Raw genomic sequence first — 21658 nt, 5'->3', positions numbered from 1 at the left:
AGCACAAACATCGACGAACAGCCCCAATGCAAAGCCATATTGAGGGGTGCCATGTGAGAGAAGAGAAATAACAGAGAGTTGCACTGCAACTCTTACGAAGGAAGTGAGAACGTGCCATTAGCGTTGCTCGAAATACCTACGCGGCCACTGAGGCACACGGAATCTCAACAGCAACGCAATCCCGGAACTGGGATCACGTCGCCTCTCACTCACCCTCTGGACCAATGGGGCTTTTTCTACCTAAACCGGAGCGGGTACGTGTGAAGCTGGCAACGAGTTCATCTCGTTATCCCGCCTATCTGAACTCCGTGTATCCTGAGGCAACCAACACTGCAGAGAGCTGGTCCTCACGCACCTCACAACAATACCAATGGGAAAGACAACAGTACTGCGATAGTTAGCATAGCACATAAAGGAAGCGAGAGTGGTGTTTACACGCCTGAAGCCGTATTCATGCGAGAGGTCTAGTGTTTTCGCCCCCAGACAATGCAGCCGTGTGCTCTGGTATGAACGTGAGGGAGTACCAATGAGTGTGACAGGCGTTACTGAACGTGAGTGAACGCCTATGAGCAGTGGCGTACCAACTCGTTCGCGAGTGGGGGGGTGCTGGCGTCGCTCACTATGTCCGCCGTCTATATATATATATATATATATATATATATATATATATATATATATATATATATATATATATATATATATATATATATATATATATATATATATATATATATATATATATATATATATAGACGGCGAATATATATATATATTCATAGAGCTGATCACATGACTTGCTTTGCAAAATTGATCGGTTTAAATCAGGGAAGAATCTTCACAAACAGATTGTGCAGGCTGGGCCGCCCCATACCGCGACAACACAGCCGTGTTTAATAACGTTTTCGAAATATTACCGTGAAATTTCAAAAGTACACCCAAATTTAACCTTATCATCTGAGCGTTCCATCAGCAAACTTTCTAGTCTTAGTTTGGCGTTGTGGATACGATGGATATGAAGAACCTGCTATGACTCTAGTACCTTAAGTTCTCACTTATTAAACAAAACATGTAGCTGACAAAGGAAGGTACTTCACAAAGTCTTCAGGATAAGCCGAGTGTCAGTTTCTTTACTGTCAGAGCCCTCTAATAAAAAGACTTTCTAAAGAAGAAGACCAAGATCAGTCAATCAATATTTATAGAAAACACATTGAGCTGGTTGTGTATACAGTAGAACCCCGGTGACACGATCACCGCTCGTACGAATTTCGGGGTGATACGAATTTTTCTGTGGTCCCGGCCAAGGGCCTTTAGCTTGCAATGTAATGGAGTACGGTTGTTACGAACCGGCTTTCAACCCGCGACGTTTGATACGAACGCACGCTACCGCGCAGGTACGAACAGGTGCTGCCCGCACTGTCGCGGAAGACGCGCCAATCGCGCGGCCGCAGGAACCCAAGCGCGGGCAGCGCGCCGCGCCATCAGTTTGGCCATCAGCGGCGCGTCGTAGACTCTGAGATTGTGCGCGAGAATCTTGAAAGCCTTAATGCGCTTTTGTGTGCCTTCGTGTACAGATTACAGATGACGTTGGCGTCGCGTTTTTCTTTTTTTTTTTTTACGCGCTGACGAGTGCTGCTGTGCTCGAGGCAGAGTCGTTGTACTGTGTTTGCACATGCCTGCCACGCCCATGCAAGCCTTGTCCTCGCAATCGGACATGCCGTTAAAGGTGGACGAGGACGGTCTTGGCGAAGGAGCTAGGCCTCGCAACGTCAACATGCACGGTTGTTAAGGGTGCGCATACCTGCCAACTCTCCAATTTGCACCGGAGACTCCCGATTGTTGAGCAAACCTCCCGATTGTGCGGGCACGGCCCTAAATATCCCGAAAAACATCCCCAACATCAACACGATAACAAAAGAATCAAAACAAAGGACAGCGGTTGAAAATTTTCTGGCCTTCATATATCGCGTGCAAAGCGCTCCTTAAGTCACTTTCGTCGCACTACTCTAATCTCATGCGAAAAAGCATACTCAGATTAGGAAGGGGCTACTAGCTGTCACGGGTCACATCACACCTGGTTCATCACGCGCGCAAGCGACGTATGTTTACGAGTACGAGTATGATCATTCACATCTTAAAACTTTACTGGAATTTCTTCAGAGCGCTTCATGACGTTGTTACGGCCCTGAGAAACAATAAATGAAAACGGATGCCAGCTTTCTTTTGTAGCACAGTATTTTGCATGTTTTCTGGTGATACGAATTTCGGATGATACGAATATTTTTGGCGAGCCCGCGAGATGCGTATCCCCGAGGTTTTACTGTAATTATAACATTATAAATGACTACGAATTTATATACCAGGTGTCGTTCCTTGCCCTTCCACTTTTCCTAGCTTGGGTGGGGGGTGGACGGAAAAGCGGTGAAGTGGCCCTCTACTACTCCTCTCCGGTTCCTCCAAGTAAATAGCCTATACGTAAATTGTGTAAGCTCAAATTTTTCTTGAAAAAATGTGGGCGATTTTAACGTTAAACTACCCCGCATTGTTTCCTTCCGTATAGGTCGTTAGCTGTTAATGATTGGTCGAAATTTTCTGGGTCATGCTCACAGCACCTGCTCCTAAAACGACGCAACAAATGACGCGTAAGTGATCCACCGCGTAATTACCACGTGCGCATCACTGCGTAAAAAATAATAATAATGAACCATTTTCAATACGGCGTATCGTTTGACATTAGTTCTTCGCTATTCGTCAAAAATTTCAATGTGCCTTGAAATTGCCTCCAATCGTTACGCGACGTCACAAGTCTGCGAAAACTCGCGGCGTTAAAATGAAGTGTACACAATAAGCAGCAGATTACTGTGCTGCTGCTGAACAATAACTCATGTTTTTCGGAATAGCCAGACAGTGTCTCTTTCTGAACGCAATTTAAGGAGGCTGCCCACCAATCACATTGGCAGCGGCTGCTGACAAAGCGGTAGAGAGAGAAATAAACATTATTAGTAACAGACACAATCCTTTGCAGGTAAGGAGCCTTCTTAGTCCAGAAAACCGTGGACGTTGATCACCTCCCTGGTGAGGTAGATCAAGTAACGGGGCAAACTTGAAAGCTGGGCTTCTCAACGTACTCGAGTCCACCTTGTTACAAGCCGCAGGCTGCCATATGATAAGGCTATTGAAGCAGGCTAATCGCAGACTAAAGTGGGAATCTATTTTAGCTGTGCTGGCTAGGCACAACTAAAATACTGGACACTTCTGCACACTCATCAACTCACAGCAGCTTGAATATGGAGCAGTCGCGATGCTATTCGTTTTCAAAGAAACTGCGTTTTCCGAAAAACGAGAGCGTTTGATCGGGCTATAAAATGTTTACTGGTTCCCGCCCATATTTGCGTCGCGGATTACTTAAATTTCAGGCAGGACAAACTGAAACCATGACAGATTGCTGTAATGTTATAGAGCCCCTCCTGAGCGATAGCCTCCTCTGCAATGCTCGAGCGCAAGAGGCACACGCGTGGAATAGGCAGCACGCACCGCAGGTAGTCTACAGTGCGTAGTCATGACACACGGAGGACAGTCGTCACCGCAGAATCGTAGGTCAAATTTTATTACAAAATTACATTATTGCTGCGTTCAAGTAAAACTTTGCCTGACTTGTTAGTTTCCCAGTCTCCAGCCGACAATAACCACTGTCGAAAGTGTGGAGGGGGGGGGGGGCTCCGCCCGCCCAACATTTCTCAGTGGGGTGCTAGCGCCCCCCTTGCCCCCCGATGCCTATGCTTATGAGTGTGAGTGGGCGTGAGTTTGAACACGATCGAAAACCAATGGCCGTGAGGTGTGAGCATGAACGTGAGTGAGTGCCTATGAGTGTGAGCAGGCGTGAGTATGCAAGTTATGAGTATTCACTGCTCCTATCGCAACTGGGAATATCCACGGCGGGTCTCCTTTCGCCACAACACTGCCGCCCCGCTTCCGCACACGCGCAGAGCTCTCGGATTGCACCTGTGGTGCGTCACAATGTAACTATTGCTGACTAGCAGTGCTCGGGCCGAATGAGGAGCGCATGCGCGCACGTGTCCTAGCCGCCGCCGCTGCCAAATCCGGCGACAAACCGCCTTCGTGGCGTCCAAAGTTGAGCTTGGGTTCCCAATTTCGAATGGACAAGCAAGCAAAACTTCTGCAGGCGTCAACCTTGCGTAAGAAATTGGCACACTGATATCAGCTGTCTTAAACGATCTTGGTTCACGTGTGCATGAATCCTGCGTCTCACTTCGTAAACATTCCTTACTGCACTAGGGAGGTCCTGTATCTGTCTTTGATTTTTTCTTTCGCTTTTTTTTTGTGATGTGAAATGCATCATGGAATATATTATGCGTGTTTGTCTGCAGATTATGTCCTTCGTTTTTTCTATTAATAATTATATGTGGAAGTTTTCGTTGCAAAACCACGATATGATTATGATAGACGCCGTAGGTGGAGGGTTCCGGAAAATTCTACCATCTGTTGTTCTTTAACGTGCACCTAAATGTAAGTACACGGGCCTCTGACATTTCGCCTCCATCGAAATGGGGCCGTTGCGGCCGGGATTCGATCCCGTGACCTTCGGGTCAGCAGTCGCGCACCATAGCCACTAGAAAACCAAGGCGGGTTCATGTTTTCAATATTCCTTTCCGTTGTTTAAGTACGCCTTCTGTGTTGTCCGATGCCCATGTATGTATGTATGTGTGCAGTTAAATCTCTTTTTTTTTTGTTCTTCACTGTTTCTGTGTTTCAAGGTTACCTTTACGTCCTGTCCTAAATCAATACGCAGTTCTCGTTTTTTGAATCATGCGCCATCACTGTGAAGCAACTAGGGGCAGGCCTTAGCAAGTTCTGCCATGGAGCACTTTATTTGTGTAATTGCTTCTGTCAGCGCAGTATTAATTCACACAAATAAATGACCTGTACACGGGATAGGGGAACGGCAGGCGTTCACACACACACACACACACACACACACACACACCACACACACACACACACACACACACACACACACACACACACACACACACACACACACACACACACACATTCAGTATTTAAATTTATTGTGCAGACATAACTTATTTATTAATAATGTAAGCCATGAAGGCTCATACAGGAGTGCGCATACAGACCACTCGCGAAGCGTCTGTACAAAGAAGGCGCATGAAAACAACAAGAAGACGGGGCAGCATTGTGTACAGCAGACACGCAATGTCAGTAAAAAAAAAATACAAGAACCAAAGTCAAGTTGTACAATGAGTACCTCATGGAAAACCGGTTCAAGAACTCGGAGAGTCGCTTACGCATTCACTTACGACGACTCGAAGGGGAAGGCCATCTTCTTCTTCTTCGCAGTTTTTTGCGCACCTAGCGTGGTTTTGCATTGCCTCCAAGGTCGGAGGCACCTCACCTGGTTTTGCACTGCCTCCGTGATCTGCCCACTTTCGACCAAGCTACGATTTCATGATAACAGCATCATGTGACGTCACGCCAAAATATGCGAAATCATGATGACGTCATGTGGTGACGTCATCACGTGCCGATGATTTTTTGCATCCCTCCTACAGGACGCCGCGGTAGGCTGACCCCGTAGACGCGGGACGCCGATGGTCAAATTTCGCCTTTGATGATGCATTTAAGGCTTTCAGCTTTAAAAAAAAAAATCACAGCATATCCACGGGGTAAATGATGATGAGTGGGGCGAAGCTACGGAGGGAATCATCTGTAAACCGTGAAACTCTTCCGTGAAATGCGCCCAGTACATAATATAAAGAGTGTGAAACATCGTGTATATATTAAACATCAAACTTTTATTGTACTGTTGGTTTACGTGGTCCCTTCATTATCACTTGTGATCGGTGAAATGCAAGGAAGAAGTCCGCTCCCGAGCGAAAGAGCGCCAAGAGCGACCGCATTCCCCGCTCGCCCTGTGCGAATTAAAGGCAAGGCTAGAGGGAAGACAGGACGCGCGTTCCACGACGCGAGGTCGGTAGCATGCCCAACGAAAGCCAACGGAACGCGATCGTGCAAGTGCTCCGGCTTCGCATCGCCTCATGGTTCCATTTAGCGTCCCAAAACCAAATATATTGCTCAAGGTGTGCCTTGAGTTTTTCGTAGAAATAATTTCTTTATCATGTACATTAAGACGAAAAGTTGAAAGCTCACTAGAGTGTATCGCCCGCAAAGTATGCCTTTTAGTGTGATTTAACTCTCGTACGGCAGGGTCCTCGCGCCGTTGCCGGTCCACCTCGCCCGTTGACGATCGGGCGAGGTGGCTACATACAACTACTACTACTACACTTTAGGAAAAACATCTGGCGTTCTTTCGTTCTGCTTTTACAAAACATCTGGCGTCTTTCGTTGGTTTATTTCATCAATCAACGGCGTTTTGAACAAAATTTTTATTGTTTAATCACGCACAGGAGAAATCTCACCAGGCACTACCTTGGAGGTAAACAATGGCTGCTAATGGGAATGAGAGACAGAAGAAGTCGGCTTTTAGCTAACACTTACACTTCTACTTCTACTAACGTTTCCTACTGGAACATGCCAATGGCTGCTAATGGGGAATGAGAGACAGAAGAATTCGGCTTTTAGTTAACGCGCACGATGCGAATTTTTTATTGTTCAACAACGCACAGGAGAAATCTCCCACCGGCACCACCTTGGAGGTCAAAGCGTAAGACTTGTTACGGACTACTACGATGACGACGACTACGAGGGACGAACGGGTGCCGCCTTAAGGAGCTTCGCCCCTAAAAAAAAAGCGGCCGGCCCGGTGGTTTAGTGGTTACGGGGGCTCGGCTGCAGACCCGAAAGTCACACGTTCAATCCCTGCCGCGGCGGTCGCATTTCGTTGGAGGCGAAACGCTAGAGGCCCGTGTACTGTAACGCCAGATGGTCAAAATTCATAAAGTCCTCCACTACGGCGCGCCTCATAATCATATCGTGGTTTTTGCACGTAAAACCCCAGATATTATTAATAATAAAAGATGCAAATAAACGACGCCGTGGATCTGCCGCACAAAATGCCACACAACATTGGAAACACTCAATAACATGTGCATGCAGTTGGGCATGCAATAAAAGAGAAAAGGTGCAGAAAAAGAAACTGCAGATACCAAAAAAAAGAAGGAAAAACGCACAGATATTGCGAGTATCTAAAAGCTTTATGGCACACTACACGACAACGTATTCGTCGTTTTGATAAGGACTGAAGATGCAACTCAAGTGCCGATACAATAGCGGCCACAAATTGTGAGCAAGTGTCAGCAATATTAATGATAAAGGAGCTTTCATTTCATTTTAGCAGGATATTTGCACCATACTGCCCCTCGATCCTTTATTCTGTGTACAATATGTATGATGCCACTTATAATCAACGAGTAAATTTGCAGCCACTTCACGTGCTCGCACAGCCTCGGGCTCCGCCTGCCGGTACGCGCGCTTTCTCACCGCTTCACGGTCCTTCACATTTTGAAGATCCGATTCGCGCCGCAGCCGTGCAGCTTCGGCCTTGCGGGCTCGAACGGCGGGGTCTTCTCGCCGCAGCCGTGCAGCTTGTCGAGCAGCTCCGGCCTCGCGGGCTCGAACGGCGGGGTCTTCGCGCCGCAGCCGTGCAGCTTGTCAAACAGCTTCGGTCTCGCGGGCTCGAACGGCGGGGTCTTCGCACTGAAGCCGTGCAGCTTGTCGAGCTTGTCGAGCAGGTGGGGCTTCGCGGGCTCGAACGGGGGAATCTGCTTCGCGGCGTCGACGTGCAGCTTCGGCCTCGCGGGCTCTCACCTCACGATTCTGTCTGCGAGCGCGCGCTGCCGCCGCCTTCCGTGCCTTCCGTTCCGTTGCCTTGTCTTCCATCTGGCGACTCCGAGCTAAAGAGAAAGCGTGCCAAGAGGGAGCCTGATGGCGCGTTACATCTGAAATGTTGTCTTCGGGTGTCGTTGAAAACACCAGACGTAGTAAAGAAGAAAGAACGCCACACAGGCGAACACACAAAACGAGTGTCACTCGTCAACGTCGTTTTCTTCTTCTACTGCATACCAGAACGCGCGCAGTAAAGAAGAAAGAATGCCACACAGGCGAACATGCACGAGAGTCTCACTCGTCAACGTCGTCTTCTTCTTCTACTGCATACCAGAACGCGCGCTTCTCACGAACTAGAGGTGGCTACTACAAAGCTACAAACAAACGGAGGATTGACAGACCCACGGCATAAGGAGCTTCACCCCTAAAAGGAAAGGTTCAGTAGAATGCACTTTTAGATGTGAATCATCTTATAGCGGAGTTCAATCCGGTGGTGGTGTGCGGCGTGACCACCCTTAGTGCGCATGCGTAAACCCTCTCCACGCATACACACCCCTTCTCCCCCTCCCTCTCCCCTTACCCTCTCTGCACTACCCCTCCCCCTCTTCACTTCCCCTTTCCCCTCCGCTCTCCCCCTCTCCACTTTCCCTCTCCCATTTCTCCTCTCCGCTTTCCCCTCTACCCTTTCCCCTCTCCTCTTTCCCCTACCCCTCTTAAACGCGGGCTCTACATGCCGAAACGCTGCTTCGCATCACCCCATGGTCCCCTTTAGTGGGAGATGATGTGATTTTTTACGGACGTACCCGCGCACCGCAAGCGCGTTGTGTAGCGCGTTTCGCATGCTTCCGAGCCGAGGCGGGAGGCGCAATGGCGGCCGTCGTAGCAGACGACGCGGCTATCCTCACCCTCAGCGGCGCTAGCGTTTCCCCGAAGGAGGTTTTAGGGGCGAAGCTCCTTAAAGCGGCACCCGTTCGTCCCTCGTAGTCGTAGTGCGTAACCAGTCGTAACGCTAGTACCAGATCTTGACCTCCAAGGTGGTGCCGGTGGGAGATTTTTCCTGTGCGTTGTTGAGAGAGAGAGAAGAAACTTTATTAGCACTTGGCCGGCAGTTTGGTCTTGGTGGCCTCAGATGGCGGCGCTGAGTCCCTGAACTCGGGCGGCATCTTCGGCCTGCCGGACGGCCCAGAGCTGGTCGTTGAGCTCCGAGCTTCTGAGCGCCGCCTCCCAGCGGCGGCGTCGCCGACGGAGAAGGTCCCCCGCGGCTCCCGCAGCCGGGACGGCGGCGGGAACGACTGAGCTCGAGGCTTCCTGTTGCCTGGTATTGGCAGCAGCCATACGCGCATCGCGAACGGCGGGCGTTTCTCGACTGTTGTTACCGGCGCATTCCCAGAGCATGTGGTGCAGCGTTGCTCTGTGCCCGCATGTTTTATATAGATCGGTAGAGTATAAGTGCGGGTAGCAGTGGCGTAAGACGACCGGGCTGGGGTAAGAGTGGGTTTGTAGTAAGCGATAACTTACAGCATCGTGCCTGTTTAATTTGTCATGCGGTGGCGGGAACTTACGCCTTTCCAGTCTGTAGTGTTGGGTAATATCTCGGAACGTGATGAGACGATCACCCCACGATCATTGTGGTCCGTGTTGTTGTGTGTCTGTAGAAGTGTCTCGATCCGGCAGATCAGAAGCCCCGTTCTCGGGAGCGGAGGCGGTGGCCACGGAATGTGCCGCGGCTCGGCGAGTGAGACCTCGAGCCGCGGCGCGGGCCGCCTCGTTGCCCGCAAGCGGGACCTCGGTGTGTGCCGGGGTCCAAAGGAGGAAGACTGTTGAATTTTGGGGGGACAATCGCGACGCTGAGTCACCATCACCGCACATCTTAAGGATGCGGGCCGCTTCCCGCGAGACGCGGCCGCGCGCGAAGCCGCGGATTGCCGCCTGCGAGTCGCTGATTACGATCGTAGCGTTGGGCGCCGTGGCGATTGCTAGAGCTATCGCGGCTCCTTCGGCCGCCTCCGTATGTCCCGTGGTCACCGTGGCGCTCGTGAGGCATTTGCCCGTACGGTCAACGACCGCAGCGGCGTGTGCGTCTCTCCCGTCCCCATATCTCGCGGCATCTACGTACACAACTTCGTCGCTAGTGCCGTACTTCTTTTGAAGGTCACTAGCTCGCTGGTTACGGCGCCCGACGTCGTGCGTCGGGTGCATATTCTTAGGAAGCGGCGGAACAATTAGGCGGTCACGAACCGAGGCAGGAACATCCGCTTTTTCTCCCTGCTGAGTGTGGTATCGGATGCCAAGCGACGCGAGGATGTGTCGACCAGTCTTAGACGCCCACAAGCGTTCGTTTTGCGAAACGACATGGGCCCCAATCAACTCATCGAGTGTGTTGTGCAGTCCAAGTTCTAGAAACTTTTCAGTGCTCGCATTCAGTGGAACTCCGATCGCTTTCTTGAAAGCCTTTCGTATCATGCATTCAATCTTGTTTTTTTCTGAGCCTAGCCATTTGAGGTAGGGGGCAACGTATGTTATATGGCTTATCGCGTACGCCTGCACGAGACGGATCGCGCAGTGCTCGCGCATTCCGTTACGTCTATTCGTGATACGACGCAGGAGTCGGATCGTGTCGGCAACCGAACGACGTAGTCTTCGCACCGTCTCACCATTATGGCCGTTTGCCTACAAGTGTAACCCGAGAATTCTAATTTTGTCCACGTGTGGAATAGGAGTGCCATCTGCCAATTCCTGCGGGCGTTACTATGTTGGTCAAACTGGCCGGTGTGCTAATGACCGCTTGAGCGAGCACGCGAACAAGGTCTCTAAACAAGCAAAAGACAGTCAACTGTCCATTCATTGCAATGAATGCGGCTGCCAGCCATCTTTTAAAGATACGAGTTTCCTATCAAAGTACTATGACGAACGTGCGCGTCTCGTTTCTGAAGCGTATCACATTTGTAAAGGCGGCGAGGCATGTGTTAGCTTCCCCTCGATTTCACTGCTTCCGAAGGAGGTAAAATTTCTGTCGAGATAAAAAATTTTCTTGCCTTTGCGCAGGCTCACCGGTTTTTTCTGGTGTTTTTGTTATGCTTTCTTTAGTCATGGTGGAGTATAAATATGCGGACTGGTGGAATAAAAGCACATTTGGTTGATAGTCAGCGCCGTGTTTGTGCCCTTTCTTTGTCCCGTCTCGTAGCGCTGTTTTCTACTTGAAGTCATGCACCAACCAGCCCAAATCCGTACCCTACTGCCAATAGTACGCTTATTTTGTAGCACTCCCTTTCCTCGTCGCGCGGGGTTCTGCGACCTCTACTTGTTGGTTTGTAGATTAAAAGTTCCGACTTGGTTGCCGAGCATTCGAGGCCCGTTCCTCGAAAGTACTCCTGAACTTCGTCTACACCCGCCTGGAGCGTACGCTCGACGTGACCATCACAACCCCCCCCCCCCCCCCGGGAACCCAGAGGGTGATGTCATCCGCGTAGATACTGTGACACTGCGTTGTTGAACAATAAATAATTCGCAGCGTGCGCGTTAACTAAAAGCTTCTGTCTTCTGTCTCTTCTTCTGTCTCTTCTTCTTCTGTCTCTTCTGTCTCTCATTCCCCATTAGCAGCCATTGGCATGTTCCAGTAGGAAACGTTAGGAGAAGTAGAAGAGTAAGTGTTAGCTAAAAGCCGACTTCTTCTGTCTCTCATTCCCATTAGCAGCCATTGTTTACCTCCAAGGTAGTGCCTGGTGAGATTTCTCCTGTGCGTGATTAAACAATAAAAATTTTGTTCAAAACGCCGTTGATTGATGAAATAAACCAACGAAAGACGCCAGATGTTTTGTAAAAGCAAAACGAAAGAACGCCAGATGTTTCTAAAGCAAAACGAAAAGACGCCAGCTGCTTAACGAAAGACGCCAGATGTTTTCTAAAGCAATGGTTTTCTAAACAATGAAAATTCACAGCGTACATGTAAAATTAAAGTGAGCTGCAAGTCGTCATAACTCTCATCGAACCTTTAGTATAAACGCGCCCGATCTCACGTCGGTGATGATGTACTGGGCAGAATTCACGGAAGATTCACGGTTTACCGATGAACCTCCGCAGCTTCGCCCACTCATCATCATTCACTCCGTGGATATGCTGTGATTTTTTATTTGTACCTCCTTGGTTCCCCCTACTAGAAGGCTGCGCTAGCGTTCTAGATGCTATGGACGCGGCGTGCTACCTTGTGTGCTTTTATTTATTTTACCTCAACATGTCTCTCTGTGCCGCGACATCGATGTTTTGGTATCTCCGGCAAGAACATTCGGCGTATTATCTTAAGATGAAAGATCTAGGTCTAAAAGATTCGAAGCAAGGTTAAAGTGGTTTCGCTTTACAGGTTTATTTTTAGGTTAGGCCCATATATTATTTAGATATAATAACAAAGTTTCCCATGTAACCAGAACCTGCGCGTAGGCTTATCACTACAACATTTCTTTGCTGTTAGGTTTGGCTCCATGGACAGTGTCCTCCTGGCATGTCCTCCTAAAGGCTATACTGCAAATCGTTACGATTTCTTCTAAAAACACAGGAGCGCTGTCGCAGGTTTTTGTCTGGTATTCGGGACAGTTTAACGCTCTCACTTACTGCACTACCACGTGGCGCTACACAGCCCTGCAAGTTAGGGTGCCTTGATGCGCGTTTTGTTGCGCGTTAGTACACGGGCCTCAAACATTTTCGCCTCCATCGGAAATGCAGCCGCCGCGGCCGGGATTCGATCCCGGGACCTTCGGGTCAGCAGGCGGGCGCCATAACCACAAGACCACCGTGGCGGGGCGAAATCCAACGTTCGCTCGAAAATCGTAAATGCTGCCTAGATCGAGCACGCATCTTTAACAGCTGATTCTGCGTGTCGCTATGGCTTCATCTTGACACCTCCCAGTTCGGCACGCGAATTTCGCTCTCTCGCAGATTCATAATAAATGGTCAATTAGCTGGAGAATGAGCGTTGCGGACTGTAAGCGCGCGATAGGGGGCACCATGATATCTTGCGCAGGCAGTGTTAACTTGTGGGTCCTGTAGAGCAATTGACGGCGCAGTAGACAACTTAAGCTTGACTTTAAACAGTACGCCAGGTTAGCTGTAGGTGTGCATGTACATACCTACTTCTACGCTTATAAGCACACGGTTTGAGCACCAGCGAAATTGCATCACTTTAGCGCCGTGGACGAACCATTGCTTACTCTTAATGGCTTATGTTAGTAAAAACTTTCCTACTACAAGCAAAGCTGCTATGGGGGCTAGTTGGTGCCCCAGTCCAGTTCGTCCAGTTCCTGGCAGCGTCCAGTTCCGGGCAGTGCGAACAAGCCATGTCTCCTACTACATTCTTTGGTCAACACTCGACCATTGCTACACTCAGTTTGCGAACAAAATGAAACAAAAATATCAGCGAATTCAATATATTTTTTTATGAAAAACACCCCCGCAAAGGCGCTAGTGCCTTTCCAAACACGGCATATAGTTGGCCTTCTACTCACGACGGCGCCTCTGGCGTCCGTTTTTGTCCCTTCATGAAACTTCGGCGTCATTCTCAAGCTGTCTCTCTGTGTGGCGCCATCGATGTTTTAGTAGCTTACGCAAGAACTTTCGGCGTATTATCTTAAGATGATAGATGTTGTTATAAAGGATACGAAGCCAGCCTAAAAAATTTTCGCTTTGCACATCTATCTTACATTTTGCCCATATATTATCTATATGTACTAACAAAGCCATCAGTGTAACCGAAACCTGCACGCAGGCTTTTCCTCACAACGTATCTTTGCAGTTTCTGTTACGTTTGACTCCATGGACAGTGGCTTATCGATGTCACGTGCTCCGAAGTCGCAGGCATAATATTCCAACTCGTATTCGGGACGCTTACTTCATTACATAGCCCTGCAAATCGTGAACACTTTTCAGCGGCAAATAGCGGCATGAAGTTCCTTGCGGAGCAGCGCAGATTAACCGCCGAGTTCGATTGTCCATAAATAAAAGAAAGAAAAACAAAGGAACAAAAAGAAGGTAGCTAAGGATTCTAGTTGATTTGATGAGCATAAGCTTACTACAGAAAACGGTCCATTAACTGTCAGAATAATTCATCAAAATTAATTAGTGCTAGGTGCGGTTCGAAACTACACAACTAGACAGATTGTTTCACCTTAAGCGAACAAGGCTAATTCACCTTCGCCGGCCGCGTATAGCCCATGAGTAGGGCTATGCAGCACACGTGTAACAGTTAATTAACAATAACTAAGGGCCTGAGTACACTGTGCAAATCCCACAGCTCAACACCCATTGCAGTTAGGAACACAGCGTTTCCAGTTTCATCTGTTGATTTACACTAGTGCATCATTACTATCCGCCTCGTGCATCGGTGTGGTGGCGCCACCGCTCGGCTCAGGCGGTTGTACCCTCTGCCAACCCCCCATAGGATCCCATACATTTTGAATGAAGTTTGCGATTTCGTTGCGCAAAAACAAACTAGCGCCATCTCTCGACAATATGCCACACCGACGACGCAACACTTCCTCTTGCTACCAACGATACGCGATGCTCCTAGGTGACCCCTCTCTCCACTTTCTTTTATTTCTTTCGGTGGCCGTGAGAGCGCGCGCTGTGCACTGTGCAGTAGCGCACCCGACAAGACCGGCTGGGCTCGTCGCTTTCGTCGCGTCTTCCTTGAACGTTGCAACGTTAATATTGTGTTAAGGCGGTGGCCACACGTCGGACGATGAGCCCTGATTTCCTTCAGCTGCCATCTCATCAACGGTGTGGGATGCGGAGTCGGTGAAGGACGGATCCCAACATAAAACGAAACGATGTTTATTAACGTAGTAGCAGCAGCAGGGCAAGCATGCCGATGCTGCGCTTCGAAAGGTTAGAGAAACAAACATGAAATCAAGCTTGGTAGCTTGGGCAGTGGTGACGTAAGCCTCCGACGAAACTGTGTGGCGCTGTCTTTTATCGGAAGCGTGTTGCAGCAAGTAGCTGTGTCACGCCGGGCTAATCAGTGACGAGACGGAGGCTGCGTAGGTCTGTGCGCAGTGGTCGCCACATCACCCCCCCCCCCCCCGCGGAGTGCAGAGCCCTCAGGGTCTGTAGAAATCTGGGAGGCGTACCAGACGTCCAGAGCGTGTCGTGAAAGGAGCGGGCTGCGACGTCGGTGGAAGGACGCCAGTGGAAAGAGTGGCGCTGCCAGGTTCGTTCGCCGCGATGTATGCGGGCTTGAGTCGGTCAATCGAGACGCGGACGTCGTTCCCGTTCAAGCGCAAGGTGAAGTTCTTGTCGTCGCGATGGACGACTAGATAGGGTCCGCTGTAGGGCGGCTGGAAAGGCCGGCGGACGGTGTCGTCGCGGAGGAAAGCATGCGTGCACGATGCTAGCTCTTTGAACACAAAAGGTGTGGGCTTGCTATGGTGGGCTGCAGGGGACGGGCGTAAGGCAGCGATGGTGCGTCGGAGCCAGGCGACGAAGTCGGTGGGGTCTGACGTCGTAGTGCTGGATGGCAGAGCTGCGAGAAATTCACCTGGCAGACGGAGTGGTTCCCCGTAGACGAGCTCTGCTGGCGTAGCATGGATGTCCGGCTTGAAGGTGGCGTGAAGGCCGAGGATGACAGCTGGGATGGCCTCGAGCCAGGTTGAGTCCGGGTGGCACATAATGGCGGCTTTGAACTGTCGGTGAAAACGCTCGATCATTCCGTTGGCGCAGGGATGGTAGCTCGTGGTCCTCAAGCGTTCAAACCCGATGGTCAATCCCAGGAGCCTGAAAAGGTGAGACTCAAACTGTCGCCCTTGGTCGGTGGTTACGCGGCGGGGAGCGCCGAAACGGGCAATCCAGCCGGAGAAGAAGGCCGAGGCGACGTCTTCCGCGGTGATTCCCTCGAGAGGCCATGCCTCGGGCCATCGAGTGTAGCGGTCGATGGCGGTGAGGCAGTAGCGGTAGGGTCCTGCCGGGGGAAATGGTCCTATGATGTCGAGGTGGACGTGCTCGAACCGACCTGAGGGCTGAGCGAATGTTCCGAGTGGGGACGTGACGTGCCTGGTGATTTTTGCACGTTGGCAGTGAATGCAGGAGCGCGCCCACGTGCGACAATCCCGCTGCATGGAGGGCCAGACATAGCGGTCAGCCACGAGGCGTGTAGAGGCACGTATGCCGGGATGGCTGAGGTTGTGGAGCTGGTTGAAAAGACCACGGCGATGGCACAGGGGCACGTAGGGCCTGCTACGTCCTGTCGACATGTCGCAGCAGATAGTTCTTGCCGACCCTGGAATGGGGACTTCTTTTAGCTGAAGTGAGGACGTGCCCTTGAGAAGTTCCTGCAGCTCGGCGTCCGTGGTCTGAGTCTCGGCGAGGATGTCTGCTGTTATTTGCACCGAGCTGATGGTGGCCACCCGTGAAAGCGCGTCGGCGACCATGTTGTCTTTCCCGCTGATGTGTTGGATGTCGGTGGTGAACTGTGCGATGAACGAGAGTTGGTTTTGCTGAACAGGCGGGAGTTTGTCACGACGTTGAGAGAAGGCGTACGTTAAAGGTTTGTGGTCGGTATAGATGGTGCAGTGCTGCGCTTCGAGAACGTGGCGAAAGTGCTGCACTGCTTCGTATATCGCCAGAAGTTCTCTGTAGTAAGCTGGCGAACTCGAACGGGCAGCGGTCGTGGTTTCGTCGGTGGAACTGGCCATTGAAGGGCTCACCTTCCGAGCTGAGAGTTTCCTAGAAAAGAATGCCAAGGGGTGCCAGGTGTTGTCCACGCGTTGCATCAGGGCGGCGCCGACGGCGAAACCAGAGGAGTCCGTGAAGAGTCCCAAGGGAGCGTCTGGGACGGGATGGGAGAGGAGCGTGGCGGTGCAGAGAGCAGTCTTGCATTCCTCAAAAACTTGCACCAAAGTCGGTGTCCACGTGACGGGTTGGTTTCCACGTAGACCAGCCAGGACATCATGAAGGGGCGCCTGGTAGTGGGCGGCGTGCGGTAAGAAGCGTCTATAGAAGTTCAGCATGCCGAGGAAACGGCGAAGGTCCTTAGCGGTGGTGGGTTGAGGGTACTTTTGCAAGTCAGAGATGCGATCAGGCAGGGGTCGAGTTCCCTCTGACGAGACTTCGTGGCCGTGGAAATGGACGGTGGAAGCGCCGAGCGTGCTCTTCTGGACGTTGACGAGCAGGCCGTGGTCGTCGAGGCGTTGGAGCAACAGACGAAGGTGCCCGTGGTGTTCTTCGGCGTCTCGTGAAAAGATCAATATGTCGTCAAGATAGACGAAGCAGAAGTCGAGGCCACGGACGACTTCGTCGATGAAGCGCTGAAAGGTTTGCCCAGCGTTCCTAAGGCCAAAACTCATGAAGGGAAACTCGAACAAGCCAAACGGGGTGATTATTGCAGTTTTCGTGACGTCGTCCGGGTTGACGGGTATCTGCGTGTAAGCCTTCACCAAGTCTAGCACGGAGAAGACGTGGCAGCCATGAATGCGATGGGCGAAGTCCTGTATGTGGTGGACTGGGTACCTGTCCGGGATGGTGCGTGCGTTGAGGGCGCGGTAGTCCCCACATGGACGCCAGCCAGCGGTCTTCTTCGGGACAAGGTGAAGTGGCGAGGCCCATGGGCCGTCGGAGCGACGGGCGATGCCTTCTTGGAGCATGGCTTCGAACTCTGCCTTGGCTATGCGCATGCGGTCTGGGGCAAGGCGACGGGCACGGCAAAAAACCGGGGGGCCTGGAGAGGTCCGGATGTAGTGCACGGTGGTGTGCTGCACTTTGCGTGGCAGTCCGCTTGGGCGCGTCAAGCCGGGAAACTCGGCGAGGATGGCATGGTACGGCGAGTGATCATCAACACTGTGGACCTTGATGCTTGGCTGTTGGGCGGTCGTTCGCTGGCCTGGTGTGGAGTGTCCCGTTGTCGCGTCGATGAGCCGGTCGTTGCGGCAGTCCGGAAGGAGGTTGTAGTGAGCCAGGAAGTCTGAGCCGATGATTGGCTCGGCGACGTCGGCGATGACAAAGTTCCAGTGGAGGTCGCGGCGTAAGTTCTTGAGCTGGATGTGCAGGCGCAGCGAGCCGTACGTCTTGATTGTGGACCGGTTTGCCGCGCTGAGCTCGAAAGATGTCGGCGGGTGAGGGCCTTGAAGGTGAGATCGCGGGTAGCAGCAAATGTCGGAACCGCTGTCGACCAGGTAACGCTGCTTCGTGATCTGGTCTGTGACGAAGATGCGACGGCCTCCGGGTTGGCAGCTTGCGGCCGTCTCTACGAGCTGCCGTTGTCGTTTTCCGCATGTCCCATCGAACAAGGTGAACGACATTGGCGGGCTTTGTCGCCGAAGCGTCGGTGGTAGTAGCACAGACCGTTGATGTCAGGTTGCGGCAATGAGGCGGTGCGGTTAGTTCGATTTCCGGGTCACCAGATGTGGGATGCGGAGTCGGTGAAGGACGGATCCCAACATAAAACGAAACGATGTTTATTAACGTAGTAGCAGCAGCAGGGCAAGCATGCCGATGCTGCGCTTCGAAAGGTTAGAGAAACAAACATGAAATCAAGCTTGGTAGCTTGGGTTATATAGCCAGCAGTGGTGACGTACGCCTCCGACGAAACTGTGTGGCGCTGTCTTTTATCGGAAGCGTGTTGCAGCAAGTAGCTGTGTCACGCCGGGCTAATCAGTGACGAGACGGAGGCTGCGTAGGTCTGTGCGCAGTGGTCGCCACAACGGCAATGTTTCAGACGCGTCAGTTGTGTACTTTTGTCCGTTGGTTGCGGGACAAGATGGCCTCCTGCAAGACCGCGTTTTTCCAAGTCAGCTGTGTGTGTAGTTCTCGGCGTCGTAGCAGTTTGATGACGCGAGGACGTCAACTGGTGCTACATCGTGGGAACCGCTGAAGTGACTGCAAGCTTGACGACATTGTGCCAGAATATTCTAGCGTACTGTACGCGCACGATTGTGCTACACTTAAAATATCGCGCTTGGCCTCGCGCGTCAACCTGGTACGCCTGTGTGCAACAAGTGTGTTGTTATCGTTGTCGCGTCGGTTAATATTGAATTGCAATTGGAATACCGTTTTTGCAAAGGTAAGTAAAGCTGTAAGTAGTTGTCCTGCTATATGCTCGCTACTCCGCGAACATTACTTCTAGAAAGGCATTTTATTTTGAGCTGCACGTACCAAAGGAGAATCTAGCATACGAGATACATTGCACGCGTGCGCATTTCCTATATAAATATGAGTAATGCCACGCGTGCGCATTTCCTCTATAAGTCTGAGTAATGCCATGCTCAATTTAAAGAGCATGTGTTAGTGGATTGTGGCTTCAATGGTGAAAGTGATTAGATATTCCGAAATATGTGATTGCAATGCAGTTAGAACTTTCTCATATGTTAACACGGTCTGTGAACCAAAAAAAAAACGCTGTGTGAATATTTGTTGGTCATTTGCTAAAGTACTTTCACGCATTATTTTTGCAGCTGTGTGACGACTGTTAAAACGTTCAGCAAGTTAGATTTTGGTTTTCTTAGCCTAGTTGAGTGCTACGAGTGTTGGGCGAAGATAAAATGGCGTGTCTTTTGTGCGTTTCTTAAGCAGGCATACAGCCGTAATAGTCATTGTTGTTGTACTGTTTGGGGTGTTCAATAAAAGAAGAATGCTGCTTTGTACTGCAACAGTTTTTATTTCGTCTGTGTTAACAGATCACGCAAAACAACTTGGACACATGCACGTAAAAAACGTAGGCAGTGCATCGCGCGCACGCATAAAAAAACGGGCCTGTCATTTTAAAACAAATAATATAGAACAATCGACGCAACAGACGGCATGGTTGTCTAGTGGAGCAGCGTCGGCAGTACAAATATCAAACCAGAATGAAACATGAATAGAAAAACGAAGATAACAGGCGCTTTGCCCACGGCTTCTATGAGCCGCGCTTACCCACCTTTCGCCACCGTTCGCCGTTGGTGGCGCCACCAGTACCACTGAAAGCAGCAGCGCACGAGGCGGATACACTAGTGATTCATTTCAGTAGAGGATGAGGGAAAGGCACAGGTCACTCCGCAGTGTGCGTCGCACCCGTCCGGTGCTCTCGCTCTGTAGTACCGTCTCCGTGGTGAGTTCAACAACAGGTGGTGTGGAAGGTGCGCTCCGCGCCTTCTTCGCATTCTTCTTACCGGCGGGCGCGTTAAGGACTGACCACACGTACGCGTCGCAGCGCGTCAGCGCGTGGCGTGCAAACTCGGCGTCGAGCCCTCTCCGAGTGGAGCCGCGTCTACACGCCACGCGCTGACGCGCTGCAACGTATGCGTGTGGTCAGGCCTTCAGGACACGTCGTCAGTTGCTGCTCCGGGTGTGGTATGAGAACCGCGCTTGCTTGCTTGCTCCATCAACAATGACAGTGGACGATGGGGAAAAAATCGGTACTGGCTGATTGTGTGTGTACACCTAAGCTATAGAAGCCCATGACCAAAACTTATCCAAATGTCTACACAAGTCGACCAAAAGTTCACAAAACGCTGCAGGTTAGCGCCATTAAAGGATATTTCAACTTTCACGGCTGGGCGCCGCCTATACAGCTTTCACGGCTGGGCGCCGCCTGGCCGCTGGGAATGATTTGGTGGCGTCTGCCTTGCTTTCTTCTTCGTGATCGTTCGCCGAAGGGCACCTGATGCAGCGACAACATGGAAGTCGTGTCCTGAACCCCTCAAAGCTGCAGTGGCCTCGTCAAGCGTCTCGGACACACCCGGCCGAGTTTGACGGTTTTATGACCTGCAAGTGAGCGGCTCGTAGTCAAGGTGCTCGGAAGAAGCGGTCACCTGTGCACCGCTTTGTCTGATGTTCTGCGAGATGCCCAGGACAATTAGCCGAGCGCCTGAGATTCCTCATCAGGTCCCTTTACCACACTGTCACGGATCTTCGGACAACTGCTGGCCAGAAAGAGCGGACGAGGCGAGAGCGTTACACACAACTATTTTAATTACACACAAAAAGGAAAAACACACGTTGTTATCCCAAACCACTGCAAACATTTAAAAAAATCACAGCATATCCACGGAGTGAATGATGATGAGTGGGCGAAGCTGCGGAGGTTCATCGGTAAACCGTGAATCTTCCGTGAATTCTGCCCAGTACATCATCACCGACGTGAGATCGGGCGCGTTTATACTAAAGGTTCGATGAGTTATGACGACTTGCAGCTCACTTTAATTTTACATGTACGCTGTGAATTTTCATTGTTTAGAAAACCATTGCTTTAGAAAACATCTGGCGTCTTTCGTTAAGCAGCTGGCGTCTTTTCGTTTTGCTTTAGAAACATCTGGCGTTCTTTCGTTTTGCTTTTACAAAACATCTGGCGTCTTTCGTTTGGTTTATTTCATCAATCAACGGCGTTTTGAACTAAATTTTTATTGTTTAATCACGCACAGGAGAAATCTCACCAGGCACTACCTTGGAGGTAACAATGGCTGCTAATGGGAATGAGAGACAGAAGAAGTCGGCTTTTAGCTAACACTTACACTTCTACTTCTACTAACGTTTCCTAATGGAACATGCCAATGGCTGCTAATGAGAAATGAGAGACAGAAGAATTCGGCTTTTAGTTAACGCGCACGCTGCGAATTTTTTATTGTTCAACAACGCACAGGAAAAATCTCCCACCGGCACCACTTTGGAGGTCAAAGCGTAAGACTGGTTACACACTACGACTACGACTACGACTACGAGGGACGAACGGGTGCCGCCTTAAGGAGCTTCGCCCCTAAAAGGAACACACAAAAATAAAGCTAGCGCTAAACACAGTTATCAGTTGAGTAACGGAAATAAACAGCTAAAAGTACGAAGCGTTCATCGCTTACACCATTCGCGGCGTTCTGTCCCAGAGACG

The 21658-nt window shown here is 50.7% G+C and overlaps 1 protein-coding gene across 1 annotated transcript in view; it reads right to left on the bottom strand.

Annotated features, from left to right (window-relative positions):
* LOC119383109 (pyrroline-5-carboxylate reductase 3) overlaps nucleotides 1-21658 on the bottom strand; it is a 600945-nt gene that overhangs the window by 96034 nt on the left and 483253 nt on the right. The window lies entirely within an intron of this gene.

The sequence above is a fragment of the Rhipicephalus sanguineus genome, chromosome 2 (genome assembly GCF_013339695.2).
Source record: "Rhipicephalus sanguineus isolate Rsan-2018 chromosome 2, BIME_Rsan_1.4, whole genome shotgun sequence".
NCBI classification, from domain to species: Eukaryota; Metazoa; Arthropoda; class Arachnida; order Ixodida; family Ixodidae; genus Rhipicephalus; species Rhipicephalus sanguineus.
The sequence above is the reverse complement of the archived record's forward strand: the minus strand, read 5'-3'. Positions and strand labels throughout refer to the sequence as shown.